At 42.9% G+C, this 26879-nt stretch overlaps 1 long non-coding RNA gene across 1 annotated transcript in view; it reads left to right on the forward strand.

The window, feature by feature from the left end:
* The window catches only part of LOC146360073 (uncharacterized), a 159398-nt gene extending 154113 nt beyond the window's left edge, over positions 1 to 5285 (forward strand). The window contains exons 3-4 of the long non-coding RNA XR_014786928.1: positions 1180 to 1273; positions 4737 to 5285. This is a non-coding gene — a long non-coding RNA (uncharacterized LOC146360073). The remainder of the gene's footprint in view (positions 1 to 1179; positions 1274 to 4736) is intronic.
* Positions 5286 to 26879: the final 21594 nt, after the last annotated feature.

A 26879-nucleotide genomic window follows, 5' to 3' on the forward strand; every position in this document is an offset into this window, starting at 1 on the left:
TGTCAAAACTTGTGACTGAAAATTATTGCTTTTATATGATTTCATGTGTATATATTCTCCACAACCTGAAGCCCCCTTGATTTATGAACACATAATTATGATCACGTGACTATGATCACATGGATGACGAGAGCAGGACCAGCCCTGCTCCCCTTTTGTCCACACATCGGTGGGGAAGTTCAGAAGAGGGGAGCCTGCTGTATGCACTTAGGCTTACCCTGTGATTAAAATCGGGATGAGAATATGAGGGCACTGGATTGGAGAAGGAGCCTGTAGAAAAGTGATTATTTTGTGGGGGAAACGAATACCTGGAATGTACAGGCATTCCACAGTTCACATCCAAGGGTCTGAGTTGGTTTGTGAGTGTTCAAAACTCTTGCAAAAGGGGTTGAAAGTGCTGGCAAAACTCCCACCTCCACCACAGTATTCCTCTTTCTCTACCTCCTAAGCTGAAGAGCTTGTCTTGGGTAGAGGAAGGCACCATTAAGTTCTCCCAGGGTCTCCCAGGAGTGGCTTTTCCTACCTGGTACTGGGACTACTATGGCCACAATGTCCACCATGAAGTAGGGCCTTCTTTGGATGGAAAAGGCATTCTGCTTGGTTCCTGGGAGTGCCATCAGCAGCCACATTCTCCTTCCCCTGCCTGAAGGTAGGTTCTTGGCAAAGGAGACCATGGTGACAGAGGTAGCTTACAGGTTCAAGGGTTAGCATAGCTCTGATCACCCTGCTTGAAGCAGGCTGCACGAAGGGCTGTGCTAACCTCAAACCTGCTTTCACACCAACCCTAGGTAATACCAAAGTTGCTGGGTTTCTGAAAGGGCATGTTTAAATTTATTTATTTAGTCCTCAGATTATTTTTTTAAGGCAGTTGAGCACCAGAGCTAGATTTAGGCATGCATTTCTGTGTCATCTTAGAAGCTGATTTCTGCTGAGAAGAAAAGTGACCAGGAAGCTTTGAATGATAGGCTGATGCCTACAGAGGTTGTGACATCTTTGTATATTCATAGCACAGGACTGAAACTTTTAGATCTGCAGCTCTTGGCAAGGAAGATACAGATGCATTATTTGGGATAACCAAGTTTATCTCTCTTGACACTTCTGTGATATCTCTTGATCATTAAGGGCTGGATTACACGGTAAAACTTTTCTTACATGGCTGTTGTTCTGCTTATGCTTCAGATCTTTTTACAAGAGAGTACGAATGCCTAAGTCTCCCAATCCAGAAAGAAAAGTGCAAGTCTTAATGTGCAGATTCACCCTGTGAAAGGCTTAGGTGAGCACTTTGTGGCAGCTTGAAGATAATAATTCCATGTGTTTCTTGCAAGTAATGCTTAAAATGCAGGCCAGCTCACACATGCAAATGGCCCCTACGCAGTCCCTCCCAACTGTCTAGGCAGAAGGATTTCATGGAAAGTAAGTATTTATAAATATAAGTAACCTGAGCTTGTTGAGGTCCTCTGAATTCCACCTAGAAGGTCATTCCACCTCGGGTCCATATCAGATTGTGTGTTGTTTTCTTCACATGCGAAATTGTGCATATTTTTGTGCACAGTTTTCTAAATGTATGCATCAGTTGTGAACATGTTTTGAATGTATATATTTTTCACCTATTGACTCAAGGGTGCTTGTACATATTTTTCAAATGTATACATTTTTAACACTTTTTTGTTGTGCAAATCACATTGCAAGCTTGCAAATGTACATACTTCAGATCACAGATGGCATTTGGGTTCATGTTCAGGTTCGGGAAGTATGAATTGACTAAATTTCTGGTCAAAGATGAACAAAAATAAATTTCTCACCCGTCCCTACTTAAAAACTAGGGATAGACGAAAGTCACTTACCTGGTCCCGCAGCTTGCTTCGCGGTGGGGGGGAGGCGCTCCGTTATTCCCCGCCGAAATTCTGGCAGGGGGGGAAGCGCCCCGTCCCTCTGGCCGAAATTCTGGCCGGGGGGGAGTCGCCCCGTCCCTCCGGCCGCGAATCCTCCTGGCCGGCCGGGACACAAATGGCAGCAGCTGTAGCCGCCGCCGTTTGCGTCCCTGCAGTCAGCCGTGATAGGCTACGTAAATCCTTACGTAGCCTATCACGGCTGACTTTGGGGGGGGGAAAACACGTACGCAAATGGCGGCGCCCATGGGTGCCACCATTTGCGTTCCTTATTTGGGCACGTGTAGCCTATGTAAACTTTTACGTAGACTACGATGAAAATAAGGGCAACGCTATTTGCGTTGCCCTTATTTTCGCCGTAGTCTACGTAAATGTTTACGTAGACTACACGTGCCCAAATAAGGAATGCAAATGGCGGCGCCCATGGTCGCCGCCATTTGCGTACGTGCTTTCCCCCCCCCCCCAAAGTCAGCCGTGATAGGCTACGTAAGGATTTACGTAGCCTATCACGGTGTTTTTTGAAAATCTAGCCGTGATAGGCTACGTAAATCTTTACGTAGCCTATCACATTTGTTGTTGTTGTTGTTGTTTTTTACTGGGAAATGGCGGCCGCCGCTGAACCGCTGCCGGGAGCTGCCAGCGCCAGGGATATTCGCGCAAGGTAAGTCCCATCCCGGGGGGGGGGTGTGGCGGACCATTTCTCCACCAATTTTGGGGGGCCGAATGCGTTGGAGATTCGTGGAGAAATTCTCCGACATCCCTATTAAAAATCCCTATTAAAAACTATACAAATCATGGATGCAGTACAGATGGCTAAAACCAAGGACAGTCTTGCTGTTGCTCTTAGCAACACATGAATATTATCCAATGTGTGCATTACACAAATCTAAAATATGGTCCCCTTGCTCATGTGGCATTCTGCGTTGAACAAGTTTCCCATTTTGCCTTAAAAGGACTCCAAACCACATTGTTATAGGCATCTTGGAGCTGGATATGTAATATTGAAACAACAAAGAGAGAAGCCATCTCATTTCACTCAACAACAGGACTAATCTGGAACCACTTGTCAGGCAGTTATGTCTTAAACCTGATATCCTGTCAGTGGCACATCATTCATGCTGGAACAGAAACTGCATATTGGGCTGATACACAGCTGCTGTAGGATCACAGGGAAAAGAGTGGGGGGCAGCAGCAGCCCCTAGCTGTTCCACCTGACCGCCCCCATTCCCATCTGTAGGAGGGCATATGCTACATGGCCTGTTCTGGTGCCCCCAAACTAGCCTGCTGCCTTAGGTGTGGTGGAGGATAACATCTTGCTTAACTGCCAGTCTACTTGGCTTTTATATGAGGAATGGCGGGCAGGCACCATCTTGTCCGCTTCCGGAAGCAAAATGTCTTTGGCCATGAAAAGAGGTATTTTACAGGGTATGCCAACAAATACGTGGTAGGGGTGGTACTTACTGACAACTATATCCCTGTATTATGCCACTGTATTGGCCTTGCTGGGATAGAGAGCTGTCTACAGGGTGCAGGGGAGAATGCAAAGGAGGATGGAGAGGTGAAAATTGCCTCTGTCACCCCTCCCACCCTGCTGGCAGGGCACAGGATACTTGGAAGCCTCCAACATTGGAGGCTTCCGTCTAGCGAGTGGCAGTTCCATAGGACTGTGCCCTTAGGTGCTTGGGTGGCTAAGGGTTTATTGACTAGCAAATTGATGATACTGTAGGTCAGGATGTCTAGCAAAGGGGAGTCTTGAATAGAGGAGAAGGGGAGGGAAAGAAGAGTGCTTAATTATCCATCCATTTTTCCCCAAAGAGCATCAAAGAGAGGACTGTATCGGAGTATTGTAGTTTATTGTTGCAAGGTCAGCCTTCTTACTTTAAAAAGGAACTGGCCCAATGCTCCCATTAGCTCTCCTCTTCCTGAGTCCCCAGTCATAACTTTAATACTTAACACTTCATGCCTCAGATGAATGCCCTCCTAATTCTCCACCCCATTTGCAGGTTGCAAAAATAGTGTGGGACATTTTATTTCATAGTCCATAAGACTGTGTTTTGTCTCCCCCCCCCCCATCCCCATGTTCTTTGAAAGCATGGCATTCTCAGTGATTACATGACCTATCCAGAGAGACCTGCTTCACTGACAGAATTTAAGTGCTGGTGAAAACATTTCCCAAGCAGTTCAAATTAATATGCAGTTTGTATGGTTTTATTGGTTGTTGTTGAGGTGTGTTTATATGTTTTTGCAGTCTTCTGTATGATTTGTACTTCGCCGTAGATACTTATTTCAGGAAGAAAGTCAAATCAATGAAGATGAAAAAGGAGAAGATTGAGCTATTTATTATGCTATTATAAATTGCTATAATATAGCTGTTGTGGTATATATTACTTCCAGTAGCAGAGGCAACATGCCTCTGAATATCAGTTGCTGAGGAACATGAGTGGGAGGCCCTTATTGTGCTCTTCTCCTGCTTGTGGGCTCCGCGTAGGCCTCTGCTTGGCCACTGTGGGAACAGAATTCTGAACTAGGTAAGCCTTTGGTTTGGGTCAGCCGGGCTCTTCTTATGAACGGAATAGAAGCTCAAGCATTTGGATGTTGTTATAATGGTTTGCAGACCACTGCTAGTATTCTAAGGACATCAGAAGCTGCGTTATACTGAATTGTGCCATTGGTCCATCTATCCCACTGTTGTTTATACTGACTGGCAGTGGCTCTCCAGGGTTCCAAGCAGGGTTATTTCCTACCTGGAAATGCGGAGAATTGAATCTGGGACTTCCTGAATGCAAAGTGTGTGCTTTACCACTCATTATGTGTCTTTCTGTCTTCCTTTCTGGAATTCCTGAATAGTTTCCTATGCTTGGCATCATTGTTGATCAACAGCACTGCACATGAAAGACCAGCAAAACTGTCTTCATCTCATTTTCATCTCCTTGTTGAAGATGCCTCTTTCATCTTTTTCTGATGTTCCTAAACAAGAAAACAAGCATGGCTCTGTAACAGATACTTTTTTTTTTAGATCTCTAGGTGACATTTTAACCTATGTCATGTTCACAGCACAGCATCATAAGTAATATTCCAGGAACTATTCTGCTGCTTGTTAAAAAAGATAGGACCCTAGAGATATCTTTAAATATGTCTGTAAAGTGAGAGGTGCCAAGAGAAAGATAATATGGCTGATTATAGTTATTTACCTTACATTTTCATTCGCCTTTAACTGGGTGTAATTTAAGGGCATGAAATCTCTTATTGGAACTGTATTTGCATTAAACAGCTCTAAGCAACCATGAAAGTGCAGAGGCTGAAAAATTGACAGGCTGGGTTCCTAGAATCCCAAAGTAGTATTTTTGTAATAGGCATACAAACAAATCAAATAAACATGTTTTGCTTGAATGGTTTAAAGAATATGGTCTTTGGGGTAATTTGTCTTCTCTTTCTTTCTTCTTTTTTTATTAAAGGAAGGGCTATCACTTCTATCCTTTTTATTCCTATCTCTAGTTTGCAGGTCTTCCTAAAAATCTGCAGCAATTTCCAAACTAGCTCTTGGGATCGCATAGTGTTATGCCTTGGGTTAGATTCCCATAAGCAATCAAACCAGACTAAAAAATCATAAGGTTACCTGGATGATAATGCACTGCATTTTCTTCTTGTACTGCTATCACAGTATACATGTATTTGTTTTGCTTTTTAATTAAAAAAAATAGACATTTAGAAAATGCCGTGGAAGACTGTTCAGGAAACAGAAACCTGATGTTAAATCTTCACTCTGATCCCTTCTTTTCTGCCTAATTTGTATTTTATGTAGAAAAGGACCCACAAACCTGAATATTCACTTATAAGCTCATGTGGTTTTAGGGCAGGTCAGCATTTTAATACAAAGTATTAATTTATTTGAGATTATACAAAGCTAATTCCATAAAGTGATCTCTCTTTATATCGCCCGCAAACCTGCATTTACTTTGAAGTATGGGATGTTCACCCCGATCCTATAGATGATTATTTAGAACTGTGTCAGTGAACTCAGTGAGACTCACACCCAACTATGTGTGCATAGGATTGCAGCCTTCGTTATGTATATCTACAGGCAAGCTTTTACTGTAAGAATGTCAGTTAGTTAAAAATAAGAGTGTTGATCTTTCCATGCAAGGAGATATTGGCACTGCTTTATTTATTTTAGTCCATTGAACACACAGATTTTTTTTAAAAAATAATGACAACAGGGCAAATTCTACAGGTTTTAGTTGTGTCCATGGAGAGCTCCACAGACATCAGTGGAGCATTCTTGGTGGCGGTAGGCCTCCAAATATGGCATTCCTGGAGGTAGGAGGGATCCAGAGTTCCTTCAAGGGAACCCATAATTGAACCCTTTAGGTAAGTGTGTTAATCTTGGGTCCTGATCTTGTCTGGACCCTTACCAAAATTGATTCAGGATAAGTCAAAGTGAGACAAAGTCACAAATGGATCAGTTTAACAGTTTATTGATCACACATGTGATAGTAAGTGAATGCAGAAAATAAAGCAAGGCAAAGAACCTCACACATCCCTTGTGCTGACTGAAACTGGCAACTTCCCCCACAGCCACACATGTATCTGGGTCCCAATCAAGATAAACAGGACGCCTCTCAATGGAACGATAATCAATTCTCCAAGTTGGTATGTGTCAGGGTGGACACTGAGCCCATAGAATCCCAGAGTAGTTCTGATTCGGAGGAAGAGCAGTCGCTCCTGGGAGAGGAGCGCGCCCCTTTTTCCCAGGGCCCGCAGCTGACAGAGATTCCTCCCACCAACATTCCTAGATTAGAAAGCAGTCCAGGGAGTGACCCAGCACCGATAGCAGACTGGTTGGATGCGTGGCGCAGGCGCAGAGAGCGGCGCCAAATGGAGAGCGCGGAAAGGAGGCGTAGCGCCCGGTTGGCGCTCAAAGAACGGTTGCGCCCAGAGGATCCAAGGGAAAAGGGGAGGGATTCTCCCTAGTCCTTATATTCAGGGGTCTGCCAGTAACTGCCTTTCAAATGGGGACCAACTGTTCCAACTTAGGGCATAGGGATGCTGCTGCTCAGATCTAGTTGCTACCTGTAGAGTTGTAAGTTGTAAAAGAAGAATAAAGCTTTGAAAAGAATCCCTTTGTCTGCGTCTGGACTTGGCTACTGGATTAGACTGAGAGAGCCCTCCAAGGAGCCCTTGACAGTATGCGCGCAGATGCCCCTTGAAGCAAGACAACTACATGCTTTATATACCTTCTCTTCCATGCCCCCTAGTGGATGCATAAAGCATCACAGTCAAGGCAATAGGCCCCAACATTCCAGTCTGGGATCAGAAGCTTCCCAGCTCTTCATGGAGAGAAAACGCTATGCTCTTATCTGAGGGACCAGAGGGAGAGAATCAAACAGTAAGCGAATCGAACAACTTCATCATGTTTGTTGACATATAGAACTGGCCTTGTCTGGCACCAGCCCTCCTGTGTAAGACAGCCTACTGAATTACCTAGAAACCACCTTTTATTCTATGTTGACACAGGCCTTTATGCACTTAACAAACTGTGTAGAACGTGACTGTGGAAACTCGGTATACTCTTTGCTATCTTCCAGTGTAACCCTCTACAGTAAGCCAGCCTGGCATAGCTAATTTCCCTTCCCCCATTGGTTTCAATTAACAAAAAAAATCTGATGTGTAAAAAAGCCTGGTGAAACTGTTCCCCCACCTCCTGCCATGGCTGGCATGAACCTATAAGGGTTTTGGAAGTGGTGAACAGTCTGCCACTTCATTCTACCCCCATTCCCCAGCTCCATGAGGATTGTTCTCACAGGCAAAGGATTTCATGTTTGAGTGTACCCCTACCTAAAAATAATTCCCTGTCCTTGGGAAAGCCAGGATGCCAGGGAGGTTGGTTGTAGACTATCCTTGTTGTAGGAGTGGGATTGGGGGTGGGGATTTGTTGTCGTGACTTCATGGACCAGCCTACGCCAGAGCTTCCTGTCAGCCGTCGCCACCCCCAGCTCCCCCAAGGTCAAGTCCGTCACCTCCAGAATATGGAATATGGGGTGGGGATACATTCAAAATTAACTGACCTACTTTAATTGATTTACTCTCAGACGTGTGAATGTTCAGTTTTAGTTCAACCCTTTAAGGATAGGCTCCAGACTGATAAGTATCCAAATCCCCTTTTCAAAACAAATCTTCACACTCTTTGAAAATTCTCTCCTGAGATTGTAATCCTATTTTTTTTTTGAAGTACATTCCAGTGAAATGGATGGGAGTTATTTCTAAACACATTTGCACTTCATTACTTTTCAAAATACAGCTTTTAAGCCAGGAAAACACAGAAGATCGTTTGAAAATATAATCTCATGTTATCTATTGCCTGTATTCTAGTTCTCATGGTGCAAAGAACAAGAACATCTAACATGCTACATATTATATGGTATTTGGACTGTGTCCTATACTTTTTTATTCTCCCCTACCTCCCATTTTAGTTTCTACCCCTCCTTTGCAAATAGTATATTTTAATTAAGGCTTGTCAGTTCAGACCTAATGAATACATTAACAGTAATGTTTTCATCTCTCAGAGGTGAACTTGACTTAAAAATTGTCCCAGATGATATCCGTTTAAAGACTACTTGAGCTGCTGGTTTAAGAAAAGTTCCTGTGTTTTGTTCTATTGTTGCTGAAGAAAAGGCTTCAATATAATCAGAACAGTGGCATTTGTAACTTAATAAAGGTACATAGCAAGTAAGTGTGAAAGGAACCAGGGATTTTGTAAATTTAAAAGTATGTACTTGAGTATTGCATGGAACAGTATTTTATTATTTACTTCTATTGATACTGTTAAAAGCACACCTATGCGTATGGATTAATATACTGCTTCTATTGTTATTGTCATTAATCCATCTTACTGTATCATTAAAATTGGCCCAAAACAGGATGGATGTTTCCACCTCACAAAACAAAGAATTAATCATTGATAAATATGGGAAAGTGATTTGATTTAGAGGCGGTCCGTCCCGTCCCCCCATATATAGGACTTCTGTTGAGGGCCAATCAAATATCCAATTGATGTTTATCAAGGAATAACTATAACTGCAGCTACAGTGGCATCCTATGTGTGGCAAGTGATGAACTGTTCCCTGTAAATTCCACTTGCCCCTCTGCTACATTTATTTTCTATCACAGCTGTACACCACCTGTAAGTAAAAGGGTCTATAACTCTTAAGATGTTGCATTAAGGGGCCAGGGACAATATGCACTAATTATTTAGGTTGTTTAGGTGGCGTTTAAGCCACAGAGTATGCACTCCATTACAATCCCATTGTTGTTCTGTTTCAGCCCTGTAATAGTGAGGGCTTGGCATTGTTGGGCACTGTGAGATCCACTATGGATCTGTTTCAGGCTGAGGACTTGGTACAAGTTGGCTTTCCCAGACAGGCAGGAAAAGAGAAGTACCACAGAGAGTTCTGACTGATGATGGGGCTGGAAGCCAGATAAGCTTGTCTGTATGTTGCTCCAATAAGCAGCAGATCCTGAATGAGCCTTAAGTAAAGTTTTGGCTTCCTTTAGGCTGATTAGCCATGCCTCCATACTTGGCTCTTAAAGAGGCCTGGTCTATTTGAGTATTCTTGTGCTGTGGTAACACGGAAATGGCTGTGGCATGGTGGTTACTTCATGGCTAGAATCCTCAGAATTTGAGAATGGCAGTTCAACCTCCACTGGACATAAGGGGTTGGTCCCTGGGACCTTCCTGAGGAGCTAGGTCCTTAGTAAGTGGAAATATTGTGATGCCCTTTTGTAGCTGAGCCCTCTTCCTGTTGCACTAACTGTTGGATGCCTCCTGTTGTCCTGTGGGGACAAACATTAAGGGTCCTGGGCCATGACAATTCCTTAGCATACAATCACAGCATAACAAAATCAGACCAATTACATTGAGCTCCAGTACATGTTCAGAACTGGAGTAGCACAGCAGCAAAGGGCTAACTTAGGCAACATGCTAAATTTGTCACTTGCTGCAGCATCTTTCCAAAAAACAGTTAACAGCAAGTGTGTGTGTGGGAGGGGGCATTTTCATCAGGTCTGTCACATGGGGAGGATTTCTTAACCTTTTCCTTCCCTGGCATGGTCCTGATGAAAATATCCTGTGCCTGCTATAAGCCCTAGAAGAGAAGCTTTCATTTCTGCTCCTCTCTGAGGGCTAATAGCTGTGGTAGAGGTACATTTTCATTAATGTATGAAATGCATGTTCACAGTCATGTATAAAAGAACTAATGAGGGCAGAAAGAGTTAAATCCTGCTCCTTGCATGCCGTGGTCCTAACTGCCCCCCTCCTGCTTGCTTTTAACCATAGACACAACAGCAGGTAAGTTCAGGTTGGCTCTGAGGGATGTGCAGAGCAATCCTATGCATGTTTACTTTTACGTAAGTACTACTGTGTTCAATGGAGCTTAAGTGAGTATTTACAAACCATTCCCCCTTCAAATATCTCCCTTGCCACAAACTCTGTAGATAGTTTTAAGCATGCTGTTATTCCCTCAAATTCAGTCCCATATCTGCAATACGGAGATGATAATACTGGCCTGTCTTACAGGATTGTTGTAAGGATGATTAGGATAATGTATATTAAGTTATCTGAACACTCAAAAGCACTATATAAATGCTTATTCTTTATTATTACCAACAGTCATAGCTGTTGTAGCAAGAAATCCAGTAAGGGCTGGCCACACAACATAATATGTACTAATAATTTAGTTTTGTGTATTTGACTTGCCTTATTTTTCCTAGTGTGTTAATTGCCAGATAGTACTAGAGACTAAAATAGTTAATAGAAAAGCTAAATCAGAACTATAAACTCTAAAAACATTTTACACAGATTTTTGTAATTAATAGAGATTTTGTTTCCAGGCTAAAAAAGACTAAAAATAAACAGCTGTATAGTACTTCATTAAGCTGCCTGCTTGGAGTGATTTTTCCCATTGATTAGTCTCAGGGCTAATGCTGGTTCATTCCTCATTTCATTGCTAATTAACATCAGCTCTGCTTCTGACCACTTGACCGCATTCTCTCTATGAACATGTACTGGTTTGGCAAGTAGTAGCTACAGTTCCTTCTTTCAGAACTGTGGAGTATAAATAGCTGTCAAGCATGAATTTTTCTTGCTCCTTCCCCAGGAAACTTTTAAGGCTGTTTCTTTCTCAAGTGAGATATATTATACAGAGTTTAATCACATGAGTATGTTAGAGCTACTGAATGCAAAAGTTCATTGTGCATGCACAATGGATCTCTTCTGAGTGTTTGGTTTCCAGGAGCTCCCATGTCAGAACCTCAAACAGCTTTTCAGAATTCAGAGGAGATTATAAGTGGGAGCTGATGAAAAATAAGCTCATAAAAAGCATAATGCATATGTGGGCCTGTCATGACAACTCTGGAACCTTGCTACTGCATCAAATGGAGAACAATGGGGAACTCCCATATGAATCAGCAAATTAGGCTCATCTTGTATCAGTGCAGTCCAGTGTTGGCCAACCTTTTTGACAAGAGCAAACAAGTCAAGTCCTAAGTATGAGACAGTGCCATCTAGTGCACACTCCCGTACATATGTAGCTCTTTAAGGTGTGGAGTGCTCTTGTCTCTACTGTCCTGAGTTGAAACCAGATCATTATAACACAGAGAAGCAGGCAGGAGTACCATCTTGACTTCATTCTACAGCCATGGCCATGTGCAGGAGTGCCACAGACCCTTGCTACCTGTGCCATTTGTAGCACTCAGCTTCATGTTGGCCACCCAGGTTGTAGTCCAGGTGTTGACAAATTATGGCCTGCGGGCATATCTGGAGCTTGTGGGAGCTTTTAATCAAGGCTTCAAGCAGTTCGGACTACATGCTTATTATCCAAGATGGGACAAGCTGGACATTTTCTTTCAGACACACTAGGTCAACATTTCATGGGAAACTCAGATGTCTCATGAGAGGCCAGCTTCCTTCAACCGAGTGTGCTTGGAAGCGGAAGGCTGACGGGGAGATAGTCCTTGAAATTGCTCCACATCCAGAAACATCTTACATACCAAACAAGCAGAGAGAGTCCCAGTACCAAAGATACAAATATGCCACCCAAAGTTAGGAATGTATTGATTTTATTATTTATTTATTGAAAGCATTTTCATCCTAACAGACACCAGGTTGGTATATATGAAGCATGAAAAGACCACATACCACAAATACAAGAAAACAGACAAACAACATAAAAAAACAACAAAAAACCTAATCAGAGGCATAAAAACAGAACAGTAGACTATGCATAAACAAGCCTTAAAATAGTAAAATGACTTGGCAAATACGTGTTTTAAGCTGGCACTGAATGATAGTAACATTAGCATCAGTTGAGCTTCTCAAGGAAGGGCATTCCAAACATGGGGCACCACAACTGAGAAGGACCTCTTCCTTGTTCCTACACAATGAACTTCCCCTAGTAAAGAAATCCAGAGAAGAGCCAGGGAATGTAATAAATCCTGCAGATTGTAAAGATGTTTGATTAGAGACCATGCATTTTGAGGTTGTTGTAAATCATAAGTCATGTATAATCTGAAATGCGAAAGAAATTGCTGATGTTACCGAAAATATTTTTAAAAGGGGGTGGTGGTGTTCTGAAGTCTTTCTTAAAAAGCCTTTTTATTTAAGTCTTTTTATTCTTCATTCTGAGGGTTCTCAGAATGTTGGATATGCTGTTGATGCATTCTGATCACCTTCCAGCTGTGAGAACTGTTTTGTGTGTCCCCCCACCTGCCCAAGAGCGCTTCTAGTCCATATGGCAGATGTTGAATTTAGTAAGATCAGTCCACATGGAAAAAAGGGAAAAGGTTGAGCAAAACCATGCTAGTATACAACTGAGGACGCAATCCTATGGCCACTAGACAGCGTTTAGATGTCCATAGGATTTTTCGGTTTATGGTAACCGAGCTCAAAGCCAGCACTCTGAGCTCGGTTCCCAGAATCCAACTCCCTGCCCCCTCCCCTGCCACCTTGTAGGAGGCGCAGGTCATCTTTGGCTCCACGCATAGAGTGGCCAAAAAGGGGGCGTTACTGGGGGCAGGGAGGGGGCTGCAGAAGTGCCAGTACAACGCTTCCTATGCACCATCCAGCCTTCCACACACACACTCCGAAGGGCCCTGGCTAGACAGCTGAATCAGCCATCTAGCTGCAAATGCAGGGCGTCTGGAGCATGGAGGAGAAAATCGCCTCCATGCTTCACCCACCCTGCCTCGGATAGTCGGTTGCCTCCGAGTTTGGAGGCGGCAAACTATCTCCATAGGGTTGCGCCCTAAGCTCTCATGAGACAAGCTGCCATCTGGACAGCTCCATTTTAGACAAATGGAACAAATTTGGTGTGAGTCAGGCAGGAGAACGGGAAGCATCATATTGCATCAGAGCTGTGCCAAACAAGCAGGATATAGATGAAAAGAGGAGTGGAATGCTAGAATTGGCATAGCCATGTTCTGAGAAAAAAAAAAATCTCTAACTACTTTAATGAAATTAATTTGCTTCTGTTCTGGGTGAAAAGGTCAGTTTTTCCATAAAACTCAAGTGAATGGGCATTGTGGATAACATCTACTAAACTTGGCATAAAACAAATAACATTATCATATAGCCTTGGGTCAATTCCAGATCATAGCATTTTGTTTTAATTGAACTGAGTATTGCATTTCAATTTGTGAAAGTTATTTTTTTTCAATCTTGTTCTTACATCTGGAAGCATTCATATCTCTGGACTAATCACAAAGTCAGCCTTATACAAATCTATCAGTTTGGAACATTCACTGGAGAGCAAGCATGCCTGAGTGATAATCCTCTTTTGCCTGCTCTGGAGTGGAATCCTTAGCTGCCTTTTTCATTGGTTAGATCTCTACAAACAATCTATCACTACAGTTCATTCAATGGGCTTAGGGCCCAATTCCACAAACACACAAATAATTTCATTCATGAAGTCACTGGGAAAAAAATCCTCTTATTTACTTCCCTGATTTTGAATGAGGGCCAAAGTCAATAGGGAGAGTTATACGAATAAAGCTGATCACATGAATAAATACTAGCAGAAATGGACCATATTCTAGTAATCATTGTGCTGTCTACTACAAGGATTCCCAGGTTTGTCTTTCTGAGTATCTCCTAGGAGACTTTGCTCTACTGATGCTTTATGACCAGTTACCCTTGCTGATATACTCCATGTTTGCACTTTTATTGCTTTCTGCAATGTCATGTTTTCACCAGGTTTGTAGAAAGGCTTCAAAGTATAGCACTTGACCAAGGGACTACTTACATTAAATCTCTCTCTCTCTCTCTCTCTCTCTCTCTCTCTCTCTCTCATATAAGAAAATAATCCTAAAATCTATTCATACAATAATAAAATAATGAAATACAGAAAAGACATGGCAGCAGGCAAAAACAATAAAAAAATAACATTATACAAACCAGAAATGGTAATAACAGAAGCAGTAAAAATAACGATCATGGAATACAACAGAAGATCGTAAGCTAATCATTTAAAAGCTTTGTTAAAGCAAACTGTTTTAACTTGTTTAAAGTTAATTGATGCCAGTATAGGTCTGGGAAGAGCATTCCATAAATGGGGTGCTACTGCTAAGAAAATGTTCTCCCCAGTTGCCATCTATTTCACCTCTGAAGATGGGGGTACCACAAGATGGGCCTGTGTTACAGATCTTAATGATTAGGCAAGTTCATATGGGAGAAGGCAGTCCTTCAGTGATGAGCTACTAAGTTATGGTGATAGTTATGATTGGGAACAGGATGGAATATTACTTTTGTGTTTGCAACAGAGATAGAAGGAGCATGATGCAGTACACTTCAGACACACACACCAAAATGCACACACACGCACCAAAAGTGAATGCAACCCCCTCCTTGCCTGCTGATATCATATGCATACAACACATATTTTGTTTCTATATACTAGTGTTTTGGGGAAGCCTGGCCTTGGCTAGGAAACAAAATGGGCCAGTTTGGATGTTGTGCTGTGTTACTATTTATGAACAGCATGCTTGTGCATACTGCCTGATTGCTCCTGCTTGTAGCAGGAGTGGCTCAGAACTTCTATCCATGGTTTGTTTAGTGTGACATGCGAACCTGGAATTCTGGCTGGTTTCTTCCCCTACAAGCCAGAGAAAGAACCCAAGAATAAACCATGAGTCCTTTCTCTGGCTTGTCAGGGGAGAGACAAGCCATCCTGGTTCACACATCACACTAAACAAACCATGAACAGAACGTCTGTGATTTGTTGAGCTTGCAGGGGGAGTGATCAGGCAGCATGCACCAGCACACTAAAATCCTGGCTTAGTGTTACCTATTACTGTTATCTTAGCGTCCAGGGTTCCCCTGGAACCCTGGCTTCATGTTACATGCAAACCAGGCCAGTGTAAGTATGTTCTTACTAGTAATTTGTCATGCTCATGTTCAGTAAATTTCACTCTTTGTTTAATACAGTATCAGGCAGTTTCCACTACTTGATTATGAAATATGTCTCTTTAAGACATATTTGACCCCCAACTCCACTACCCCTTTGTGGGGAAGGGATAGAGGAAAAAGACACCAGTATTCCACAGAGGATAAGTGTTCATGATCATGTCCCCCCCCAAGTTATTTTGAAGTGAAACTTGGCATTTCTTGTTAAGCAAGCTTCAGTAGCTTCTCATTACACTACAGGGTAGATTTGGTGAGTACAGTATGATTAATGGGTTTTGCAAAGCTCTAGGTGCTTCGGCTATTGGGCGGTATAGAAATAAATAAATAAATAAATAGGTGGCCACCCAAAGGAGAATAGTGTAGTTGTGGTATTACAAGTCATTGCTGTATTAAGCGCATTTTTCTCCTTAGAAAAAGTTTTTCTGTTGAGGTTCTGGATAAAAATAAGTTTCATTAGTTAAGCATCAAATAGAAAGAGAGAGAGAGAGAGAGAGAGAGCACACAACAGCGCAACAGAATTGATTGTAATAACCTTCTCTTTTTTTGCTGAAAATCCATTACTTTCTGAGCTATTAAATGATGAAAGGGATTAAGAAAATAAAAGAAAATAAGCAGGACTGTCTTCGTAAATCTAATAAAGATGATAACAGTGGAATATATTGTCAAATTTGCATGAGAATTTATAACATTCTAATCCATTGGCAAACAGTGTTGTACAGTGAAAGGACAGATTTGTACTGTTCTTACGAAGGGATAAAAATTCAGCACAATCTTTTGGCAAAGAAACCTTGTTTTCCTTATGGGCTTCCATATGTTTTGTCACGAAGTCCATATTTGTAGCCTTAGCACCCATATGTTTAGCTTTTTAAAATGTATTTATTTTTCCAAAGACAAAGTGTTTTCTGAAAGTTGTTCTGTAGCCAGGATCCAATTACAAATGATATTTAATGTCCATGATCCTGATCCTACAAGCTGTTTTGCCGAGTCTGTGGCTCCTAGGATCAGTCACGATGGCCTGGCAGGGAAACCACTTTCCATGTGCCAGGTCTAGGTCTGTAACCAGCCCAGTTGCTACATATCCTCATTAATATGGATGTACAACTGTCATGTGTACACATGTAATGATCAATGTGGGTCTCAGGGAGCCTTCAACCAGAGGTGTGGTGGACACACAGTGGATTTATGCACTATGTTCTTTCCACAGTGGAAAATAACTATTTCTAAATCAGGAAAATCAGCTCAAATACTCATTAAAGTCCAAGATGCATAGGCTTATTTTCACAGATTTTTGTTTGTAAAAGAAAAAAACAACAACATGTTCATGCTTTCTTACAGAGGAGAAAAACAGCTTGGTTGGTATACCCACCCCCTAGCACATGGCTGGTATCCTAGTTTTAATAGGCCTAACCAACAGATAGAGAAAAGCAATGATTGGGGAAATTAGTGTTTGCCAAATAAGGAGTGGAAGGTGGCATGATGGAAATGGCAGAGCAGGGGATTACAAAGCCAAGGAGCTCAGGTGTTAGTGATAATAGTAGGCGGTGTGAGCAGAAATGGATAGATTCAAGAAGAAATAATAAATAAAAATGGAGTAGGAGCAACTATAATTACCTGACTTAGGAGGAAGGGGAACCCAGGGGACTTTACTTCCTGGTTAGTTGCAACCCTGTACTGACTTTCGCTATATGGAACATGGGAACCCAGGAAGCTGTTTTTATACCAAGTCAAACCAATGATCCATCTAGCTCAGTACTGTATACACTGATTAGCAGTAGTTCTCCATGGTTTCAGACAAGGATCTTTCTCCAGTCCTACTTGGAGAAGACCTAAAGCATGTGCTCTACCACAGAACTCCAGCTCTTTTATGAAGTCATTTTCATGGCAAGTAAAGCAGATGGGGCACTAAGGCTAAGAGAGAGTGTAGCTTGCCTAAGGCCCCCCAGTGAGTTCATGGCAGAAGTGAAAGTCAAAGTTGAGCTTCCTGAGCTGTACCTCACTGTGCTACACCAACTTCTGCAGAGAATGTAAAAGTTTGGATTTGAAGCTAGGAGAGTGACCAGGCCCATGCCTGAGATACATTTAATACTCAAGTATTTGAGATTATTGGTGGAACTGACCTGGTTACTCTTTGAGCTCTAAGGCATTTTTGTCCTTGTTGTTAGTTGGAACACTTTGACAGCCTCTAACATACCATTCAGTGTTCCAGAGGGAGGTGGCCACAGCATCATCTCCACGGAAGATATGTTTGTTTGATTGTCGAGCTTCAACGCATTCAGCCACCTTTAGAACTGTCTTCCCTGGATGAGGATCAGGTTCTCACTAGCTCAACAGTCAGAGCTTGTAAGCTGCCCTTGCAAGTTACCTCCATGAGGTTTGGACCAATGCCCTTCCAAAAATGATGGTTTGTGGCTGGCAGCTGGTCATTGGCAGCTGGTCATTGGCCATTGATGGGTAAACATTCCTTAGCTTCTTTCCTTGAGGTGTACAATCAGGGTCTGTATCTAAATTAAGTTTGGTGGAATCTCAATACTAAAAGGAAATACTTTTGATTCTCATCTAGAAAACTATTCTCAGTCACGCCGTTATTACGATCTGTAAATAAAAACGTGTTCAGAATTTTCTAAAATGCTGAATGTAGTATTTGACAGTAGGCAAGGAAATTAATGCCAAGTATTATTCTCGGTTAAGGTTAAGCCCCTTCATGGATCACTGCCTTGTTGTGGCAAAGGGGCTTGCGTAACTCAGTGAAGCCATAAGCTATGCCGTGCAGGGCCACCCAAGACGGACAGGTCATGGCAGAGAGTTCTGACAAAATGTGGTCCACTGGAGAAGGAAATGGCAACCCACTCCAGTATTCTTGCCAAGAAAACCCCATGGAACGTATCACAAGGCTAAAAGAGATGACGCCGGAAGATGAGCCCCTCAGGTCGGAAGGTGTCCAATATGCTACTGGGGAAGAGCAGAGGGTATTTCCAAGTAGCGCCAGAAAGAGTGAAGCGGCTGGGCCAAACCCGAAAGGACACTCAGCTGTGGATGTGTCTGGTGGTGAAAAGAAAATCCGATGCTGTAAAGAACAATATTGTTTAGGAACCTGGAATGTTAGATCAATGAATCAAGGTAAGCTGGAGGTGGTCAAACATGAGATGGCAAGATTGAACATCGACATCTTGGGAATCAGCGAACTAAAATGGACAGGCATGGGCGAATTTAATTCAGGTGACCATCATATCTACTATTGTGGGCAAGAATCCCTTAGAAGAAATGGAGTAGCACTCATAGTCAACAAAAGGGTGGGAAAAGCAGTACTGGGGTACAATCTTAAAAATGATAGAATGATCTCAGTACGAATCCAAGGCAAACCATTCAACATCACAGTAATTCAAGTCTATGCCCCAACCACTGAGGCCGAAGAAGCTGAGGTTGATCGGTTCTATGAAGACCTACAACACCTTCTAGAACTAACACCAAAAAAAGATGTCCTCTTCATCATAGGGGATTGGAATGCTAAAGTAGGAAATCAAGAAATCACCGGGATAACAGGCAGGCATGGCCTTGGTGTACAAAATGAAGCAGGACAAAAGCTAATAGAGTTTTGCCAAGAGAACATGCTGATCATAGCAAACACTCTTTTCCAACAGCACAAGAGGCGACTCTACACATGGACGTCACCAGATGGTCAATATCGAAATCAGATTGATTATGTCCTTTGCAGCCAAAGATGGAGAAGCTCCATACAGTCAGTAAAAACAAGACCTGGAGCTGACTGTGGCTCAGATCATGAGCTGCTTCTTGCAAAATTTCGGCTTAAATTGAAGAACGTCGGGAAAACCACTAAACCGTTCAGGTATGACCTAAATCATATCCCTGATGAATATACAGTGGAGGTGAGGAATAGATTTCAGGGATTAAACCTGATAGACAGAGTGCCTGAGGAACTATGGACGGAGGTCCGTAACATTGTTCAGGAGGCAGCAACGAAATCCATCCCAAAGAAAAAGAAATGCAAGAAAGCAAAGTGGCTGTCTGAGGAGGCTTTACAAGTAGCTGAGGAAAGAAGGGAAGCGAAAAGCAAGGGAGAAAGGGGAAGATATACCCAACTGAACGCAGAGTTCCATAGAATAGCAAGGAGAGACAAGAAGGCCTTCTTAAATGAACAATGCAAAGAAATCGAGGAAAACAACAGAATGGGAAAGACTAGAGATCTCTTCAAGAAAATTGGAGATCTCAAGGGAACGTTTTGTGCAAAGACGGGCATGATAAAGGACAAAGAAGGCAGGGACTTAACAGAAGCAGATGAGATTAAGAAGAGGTGGCAAGAATACACAGAAGAACTATACAGGAAAGATCTTCATGTCCCTGATAGCCATGATAGTGCGGTCACTGAACTTGAGCCGGACATCCTCGAGAGTGAAGTCAAGTGGGCCTTAGGAAGCATTAGTAACAACAAAGCTAGCGGAGATGACAGTATTCCAGCTGAGCTATTTAAAATCCTAAAAGATGATGCTGTTAAAGTGCTGCATTCAATATGTCAACAAATCTGGAACACTCAACAGTGGCCACAAGACTGGAAAAGGTCAGTTTACATTCCATTTCCAAAGAAGGGCAACGCCAAAGAGTGTTCAAACTACCGCACCATTGCGCTCATTTCACATGCCAGCAAGGTGATGCTCAAAATCCTACAAGCTAGGCTTCAGCAGTATGTGAACCGAGAACTACCGGAAGTATAAGCTGGGTTTCGAAGAGGCAGAGGAACTAGAGATCAAATCGCCAACATTTGCTGCATCATGGAGAAAGCAAGAGAATTCCAGAAAAACGTCTACTTCTGCTTCATTGACTACGCTAAAGCTTTTGATTGTGTGGATCACAACAAACTGTGGCAAATTCTTAAAGTGATGGGAGTACCAGACCACCTTCCCTGTCTCCTGAGAAACCTGTACGAGGGTCAAGAAGCAACAATAAGAACCAGACATGGAACAACCGATTGGTTCAAAATTGGGAAAGGAGTACGACAAGGCTGCATATTGTCACCCTGCTTATTTAACTTATATGCAGAGTACATCATGAGAAATGCCGGGTTGGATGAATCACAGGTCAGAATTAAGATTGCCGGGAGAATTATCAACAACCTCCGATATGCAGACGATACCACCCTAATGGCAGAAAGCGAAGAGGATCTAAAGAGCCTCTTGTTGAGGGTGAAAGAGGAGAGTGCAAAAGCTGGTTTGAAACTCAACATTAAAAAAACTAAGATCATGGCATCTGGCCCCATCACGTCCTGGCATATAGAAGGGGAAGAAATGGAAGCAGTGACAGATTTTACTTTCTTGGGCTCCAAGATCACTGCAGACGGTGACTGTAGCCATGCAATTAAAAGACGCTTGCTCCTTGGGAGGAAAGCTATGGCCAACCTAGACAGCATAGTAAGAAGCAGAGACATCACCTTGCCGACAAAGGTCCGTCTAATCAAAGCTATGGTTTTCCCAGTAGTAATGTATGGCTGTGAGAGCTGGACTATAAGGAAGGCTGAGCGCCGAAGAACTGATGCTTTCGAACTGTGGTGCTGGAGAAGACTCTTACGAGTCCCCTGGACTGCAAGGAGGTCAAATCAGTCCATCCTAAAGGAAATCAACCCTGAGTGCTCATTGGAAGGACAGATAATGAAGCTGAAGCTCCAATATTTTGGCCACCTAATGTGAAGAGAAAACTCCCTGGAAAAGACCCTGATGCTGGGAAAGACTGAAGGCAAAAGGAGAAGGGGACGGCAGAGGATGAGATGGCTAGATAGCATCACGGATGCAATGAATATGAACTTGAGCACGCTCCGGGAGAGAGCGCAGGACAGGAAGGCCTGGCGTGCTATGGTCCATGGGGTCACGAAGAGTCGGACACGACTGAACGACTGAACAACAACAACAACATTATTCTCGGTTTACAAACAATATTTAGATGGAATATAGTGTTCCATCCATCCGTTGCTCAGTTTCTTTGTTGAGAATTAGAATTTAAGGCTGAACTTATTTAAAGATTTTCTAGGCAGCCCTTCCTCCCACTGTTCTATTCTTTGCCGTCTTGCCTCACCACATAAGCACTTGTATCTCTCTCTCTGATGGCATCCAGTTTCCATTCCATTCACAGTGGCTAGGGATCATATCTCTGATCCACTTAGAAACACAATGATCTCTACCCCTGAGAATGCGAACGCTTTCTCAGTCAAATCTATTGATCTACCGGGTTCTATTTCTGGCTTTCCATTCACTCACTTGCTGTTTGGGATGCTGGATATTCTTTCTGGGGAAGGGTGAACTCGCTTACTAGGAATTAGAAGAACACTTCTGAAGAATCTAAATATAGAATTTCAATGGAACCTAAGCATGTGCACCTATGGGCTAGATTGCAGTCTCAATATACCTTGCAGTATTGCGTGCTACATTTCAGTTTAATTTTTTTGGTGTCATGATGGAGTTAGGAAGGTAAAATCACTTCCTAAGGTTTTATCATTGAGGTGCTTCATGCAGGCAGACTTTGACTTAGGGATAATAAATGGTAGCATTTCAGGAGGTTTACAAGTGCTCCAAGTTGATAATATAATTTATTCTCATTGACTAGTACTTTTAGATTCCAGCTTTACTGTCTTGCCTGTTGTGGATCATTGTTGCAGGACAGGACAGTTGCTTTTCCATCCTCTGATCTGTCAGGGAGATAGGCATCTTTCCAGAAATAACTAAACTACAGTCTTTTCTGGCAGTAATTCTGCTGTTGTTGCTAACTTACTCCAGGATGCTTTCACACATCCCAAACAGAGCCCACCTCCTACTTAAGGAAGTTGGGAATTGAACAGTACTCCTCCTAATATGCAGCCTTAGGGACATGGGAAGCTCTCTTATACTGAGTCAGACCATTGGTCCATCTAGCCCAGTATTGTCAATATTGATTGGCACTGGCTCTCTGGAGTTTCAGGCAGGAATTTTTCTGGCCCTTCCTGGAGATGCCAGGGATTGCACCTGGGACCTTCTGCATGCAAAGCAGGTGCTCTACCACTGAGCCACAAACCCTCCCATGGCTAACCCATCGCATATAGTTTTTATCCTCTGCCAGCACAACCTTTCTCATCAGTGTTATTGTACCTCAGTAGGCTTCATATTCCCTTCACTGAAGTGTACCCTAATTCTTCAACATTCTGTCCTTCACTAAATACTGTTCCATGAGGCCAAATTCTGTAGAAGTCAAAATGCTTTTTTAAAAGTTGATGCCAGCTTGCTTTATGTTGTGGTTTAACTGTGTGTGTGTGTGTGTGTGTGTGTATTGCAAAGACCCAGAGTTAATGCTGTTGTTCTCCTTTATCAAGTAAATTCTGAAGAAATTACAGTAAGGCAGCTGTGACCCTGTCAACGCATATCATTGAAGCCAAGAATAGAAAGCAGTACTTCATACAATTTCTTAACAAGTGTGTGTGTTTTCCTTCAGTGTGTTGGTTCTTTGACACACAGCCAAGAAGTGCTTGCTTGTAAATGTTTAGAGCAAACTTCGTTAATAGCCTGAGATGTATAAAGTCCTTGAAGATCAAAGAGTTTCCTCTAAAAAGGGTGCCTTCTGCTGGCCAAGATTTCCACAAAATGGCTAGTATAGTAAAAAAAAAAAAAATAGAAGAAGAAGAAGAAGAAGAGTCTATTGATATTTATTTTTATAGAAGGTTTTTTTTTTAAAAAGTTTCTCTTTTGGGCTGTGCCCTCACAAAGTGATGTACAAAAATCAGAGCAGCATTAACAAGTACACAGAGTACACTGAGAAGCCATTCTGAAATACAGTGCTTATCACACCCCAGTTAAAGGTGGTATTGAAGATGTATCAGTATCAGAGGCAGCATGTCTATGTGCACCAGTTGCTGGGAAACATGAGCGGGGAGGATGCTGTTGCACTCATGTCCCTCTTGTGGATTTCCCATGGGCAGCTGTTTGGCCACTTTGTAAACAGAATGCTGGACTAGATGGACCTTGGTCTGATCTAGCAGGGCTTTTCTTATGTTTTTAAGGTCTTCAAGGCTCACCTGAAAGTATGGACAGAAGGGGCAGAGCATAAGTCAATATAAAGGGAGTTCCCCAATTTGGGCATCACTACCAAGAAGGCCCTATCTCTTGTGCCCATTGACCTTAACTATTCCTTATGGTGGGCACTCAAGAAGGACCCCTGAGACAGATCTTCATTTACAGTCAGGACTGGATAGGGGAAGGCAGTCTTTCCAATAACATGGTCCCAAGCTGTTTAGGGCTTTAAAGATTAAGACCAGCATTTTGAATTGGGCCTGGAAGCTTACTGGTAGCCTGTGCAGCTGTGGTGCAAAATTGAGTTATGTTTTCAGACTTCTTGGTCCCCACAACATCTGGGCAGCCACATTTTGTACCAGCTGCGACTTCCAGATCGCACTTTATCAAAAGTGCCTTTCATAAAGTGCACTGCAGTAATTGAGTCTGGTGGTAACCAGTCCATGGGTAACAGAGGTGAAGTCTGGCTGCTCTGGATAAGGTTGTACCATGTGTGCAACCAGAGCTTGTAAAAAGCACTCTTGGCCACATTGCTACCTGCCACTCACCAGACAATAACAAGTCCAGGAGTACCCCAAACTGTGTACCCCATCCAGAACTGGTTTCACACCACTGCCCAGATCTTCCGACTTCCACAGAGCTTTCCATTCTTTCCCAGATTAAGTTTCATCTTGTTCTACCACATGCAGACACATTTTGGCATTGCAAAATAGGTTTGGTTACTGAATATTTTCAAAAGCCTGAGTCTACTCTACCTCACCTTCCAGAGATGCTAATGGAAACCTGAGCTCTGTGTGTACATGCACTTGCGTGTGTTTCTTCTTTCGGTGTGATTAGATTGCTATGTTTCAACCCAGACAATACTTCAGTTCTTCTGGAGGGTGCAATACATTACCACTGCTGTACTTCCCACCTAGTTTCTTGCTAGTTCCTGTTGGCCACCCACCTGCCTTCTATGTGGCAAGATGGAAGCTCCATTTGCTTCAGCTGATGTGGATGGGAGTGAGTGGCAGGTCCTAACAATTAACAACTGTACAAGAGCTGCAGTGGCAGTGGCATCTACTATCACCGTATTCAGGTGTTCAGTACCCATGGGTACCAAGCGTATGAAGGGGCTATTGAGAACAAACTGGCTATCCCTGCCCCCGGACACCAACATGCACCAGCCATGCCCCTCAAACAACACGTGATCAGCATCAGTCTAAGGGAGCCCATATGTACACATATAGGACTCTCTCCATGGAGACTGGTACCCTGGTTGACCAAGCTTCCTGTCCCCATGAAGGGAGCCCTTTATACATAGACCTGAACTCATGTAAGCCCCATTCAGACTGCTGCCAGTCTCATATTGGCTGGAGTGTGTGGCCAGCATGCACATCAAAATCTGGGGGTGGAACTAGCCCACATGTTTTATTTTTTATTTATTATTAAATTTATTAATCGCCCATCTGGCTGGTCAGCCAGCCACTCTGGGCGATGTACAACATACAATAAAAACAGTTTAAAACAATAAAATTCTACAATAAAAACATTTTCTAAAATACCCTAACCCACCCCAAATGCCTGCCTGAACAACAACGTTTTTAATGCATGACGGAAGCTCATTAAAGAGGGGGCATGACGGAGTTCCCTAGGGAGGGAGTTCCACAGAGTGGGGGCCACCACAGAAAAGGCCCTCTCCCTCGTCCCCACCAGTCTAGCTGTCCTGGCTGATGGGACAGAGAGAAGGCCATCCGAGGCTGATCTTGTTAAGCGGCCTGTCTGGTGCTGCTGGAGGCGCTCCTTAAGATAGGCTGGGCCGGAACCATATAGGGTTTTAAAGGTCAAAACCAACACCTTGAATTTGGCCCGGAAAACAACTGGTAACCAGTGCAACTCCTTCAGCACTGGAGTGATGTGATCTCGCCGGCAGCTGCTTTTAATCAGGCGAGCCGCCGCGTTCTGTACCAGCTGCAGTTTCCGAACCGTCTTCAAGGGTAACCCCACGTAGAGCGCATTACAGTAGTCTAAATGAGAGGAGACCAGGGCATGTACTACTGATGGGAGCAGATGGTCGGGAAGGAAGGGGCGCAGCCGCTGTATCAGATGGAGTTGATACAGCACTGTCCAGCTCACAGCTGACACCTGAGCCTCCATGGACAGCTGGGAGTCCAAAATGACCCCCAGGGGTAGCCATACCCCATTCAACACCAGGTCAACATCCCCCAGCCTCCTCTTGTCTCCCACCAAAAGTACCTCGGTCTTGTCAGGGTTCAGCTTCAGCATCCAGCCACTCACCGTCTCCAGACATTTGGACAGGGATTCTACGGCCAACCTTGGTGAAGATTTAAACGAGAGGTAGAGCTGCGTGTCATCCGCATATTGATGACACTGCACCCCAAACCTCCTGATGATAGCCCCCAGCGGCTTCACATAGCAAGAACATGTTCTTGTTAGCCCTTTCATGTCTTCAGTATCTATGAGTATTGAATGCCTGAATAGGATTTGTGTATTCCTAGGGCTTGTGTTCTTTCTTAGAGACATGGAATTTTGTTGGGTTCATAGCCTTCACTGTCCCTGTAACCAAGCTCTTATGATTACTCTATATAACATAAAACGTTGCTTTCTTTGGCTTAAATGTGTTTACAGATCCCACTACATAGAACCAAATAAGAAGGTATGCATAAAACTAACTTGGTTAGCTACATAACAATATAGTTCCTTCAGAAGGGAAGAGGATAGAGGAAACATCAGATTAAGAAACCTTTTGGAAAGTACAGTCAACAATCTCAGCTTTTGGCCATGCTGGTTTATAAAGATGTTGTAACCTTTGAGCACGTACTTTCCAACTGGAGAGCTTCATGGGATTTAAAATATGATTATTTCATTTTTGTTAATTACATAAATTAAGTGAACAGCCCATTAACAGGATGCCATCAGGATCACACGGTCAATTCAGAAAAAGTTATATTATCTTTCCAGCTGGAGCTGAATAAGAATTAAGAAATTACTATTCCAAAGTAGTGTTGGACATTGATCCTCATTTACAATAAAATTCATCAGCATAACTACCTGGAATTCCATTGCGTTGGCAGTGGCATTCCACTGAACCTTTCCTTTTTCTATTAGTGAAGTGTATTAGTTGTAGAAACAGAGAGAGGAAGAGAGAGACGGGGTTGGGGGGAGAGCTACTAATTAGTTGTTCTGCTTACATGTTAAGAGAAGTCTCATCTTGCAGAGAGTTCACTTGTAAGCAGCAAGACATGTCTAATGAAAGGTAACCCAGAACCAGCATGTAAGGAACTTCTTCAGTTTGGTCCACACATATGGTTCACCTCCAAAGCTGCTAGTAAGCCCAGCCAGCAGAACACAACGCTTGGTTTGAGACCATGCTTTTTATTACAGTTTGTGTGTCCATCACGATCAGAGTAGTGCCTTTTTGAAGTAAGCCTTTGACTGAATGTACTCCAGACCTAGCACTAATCTAATGAAACAGATACATCCCTTTCTATGAGTTCA

Source organism: Heloderma suspectum, chromosome 1 (assembly GCF_057233095.1).
Source record: "Heloderma suspectum isolate Gila_16-S chromosome 1, 16-S_ref, whole genome shotgun sequence".
Taxonomy (NCBI): domain Eukaryota; kingdom Metazoa; phylum Chordata; class Lepidosauria; order Squamata; family Helodermatidae; genus Heloderma; species Heloderma suspectum.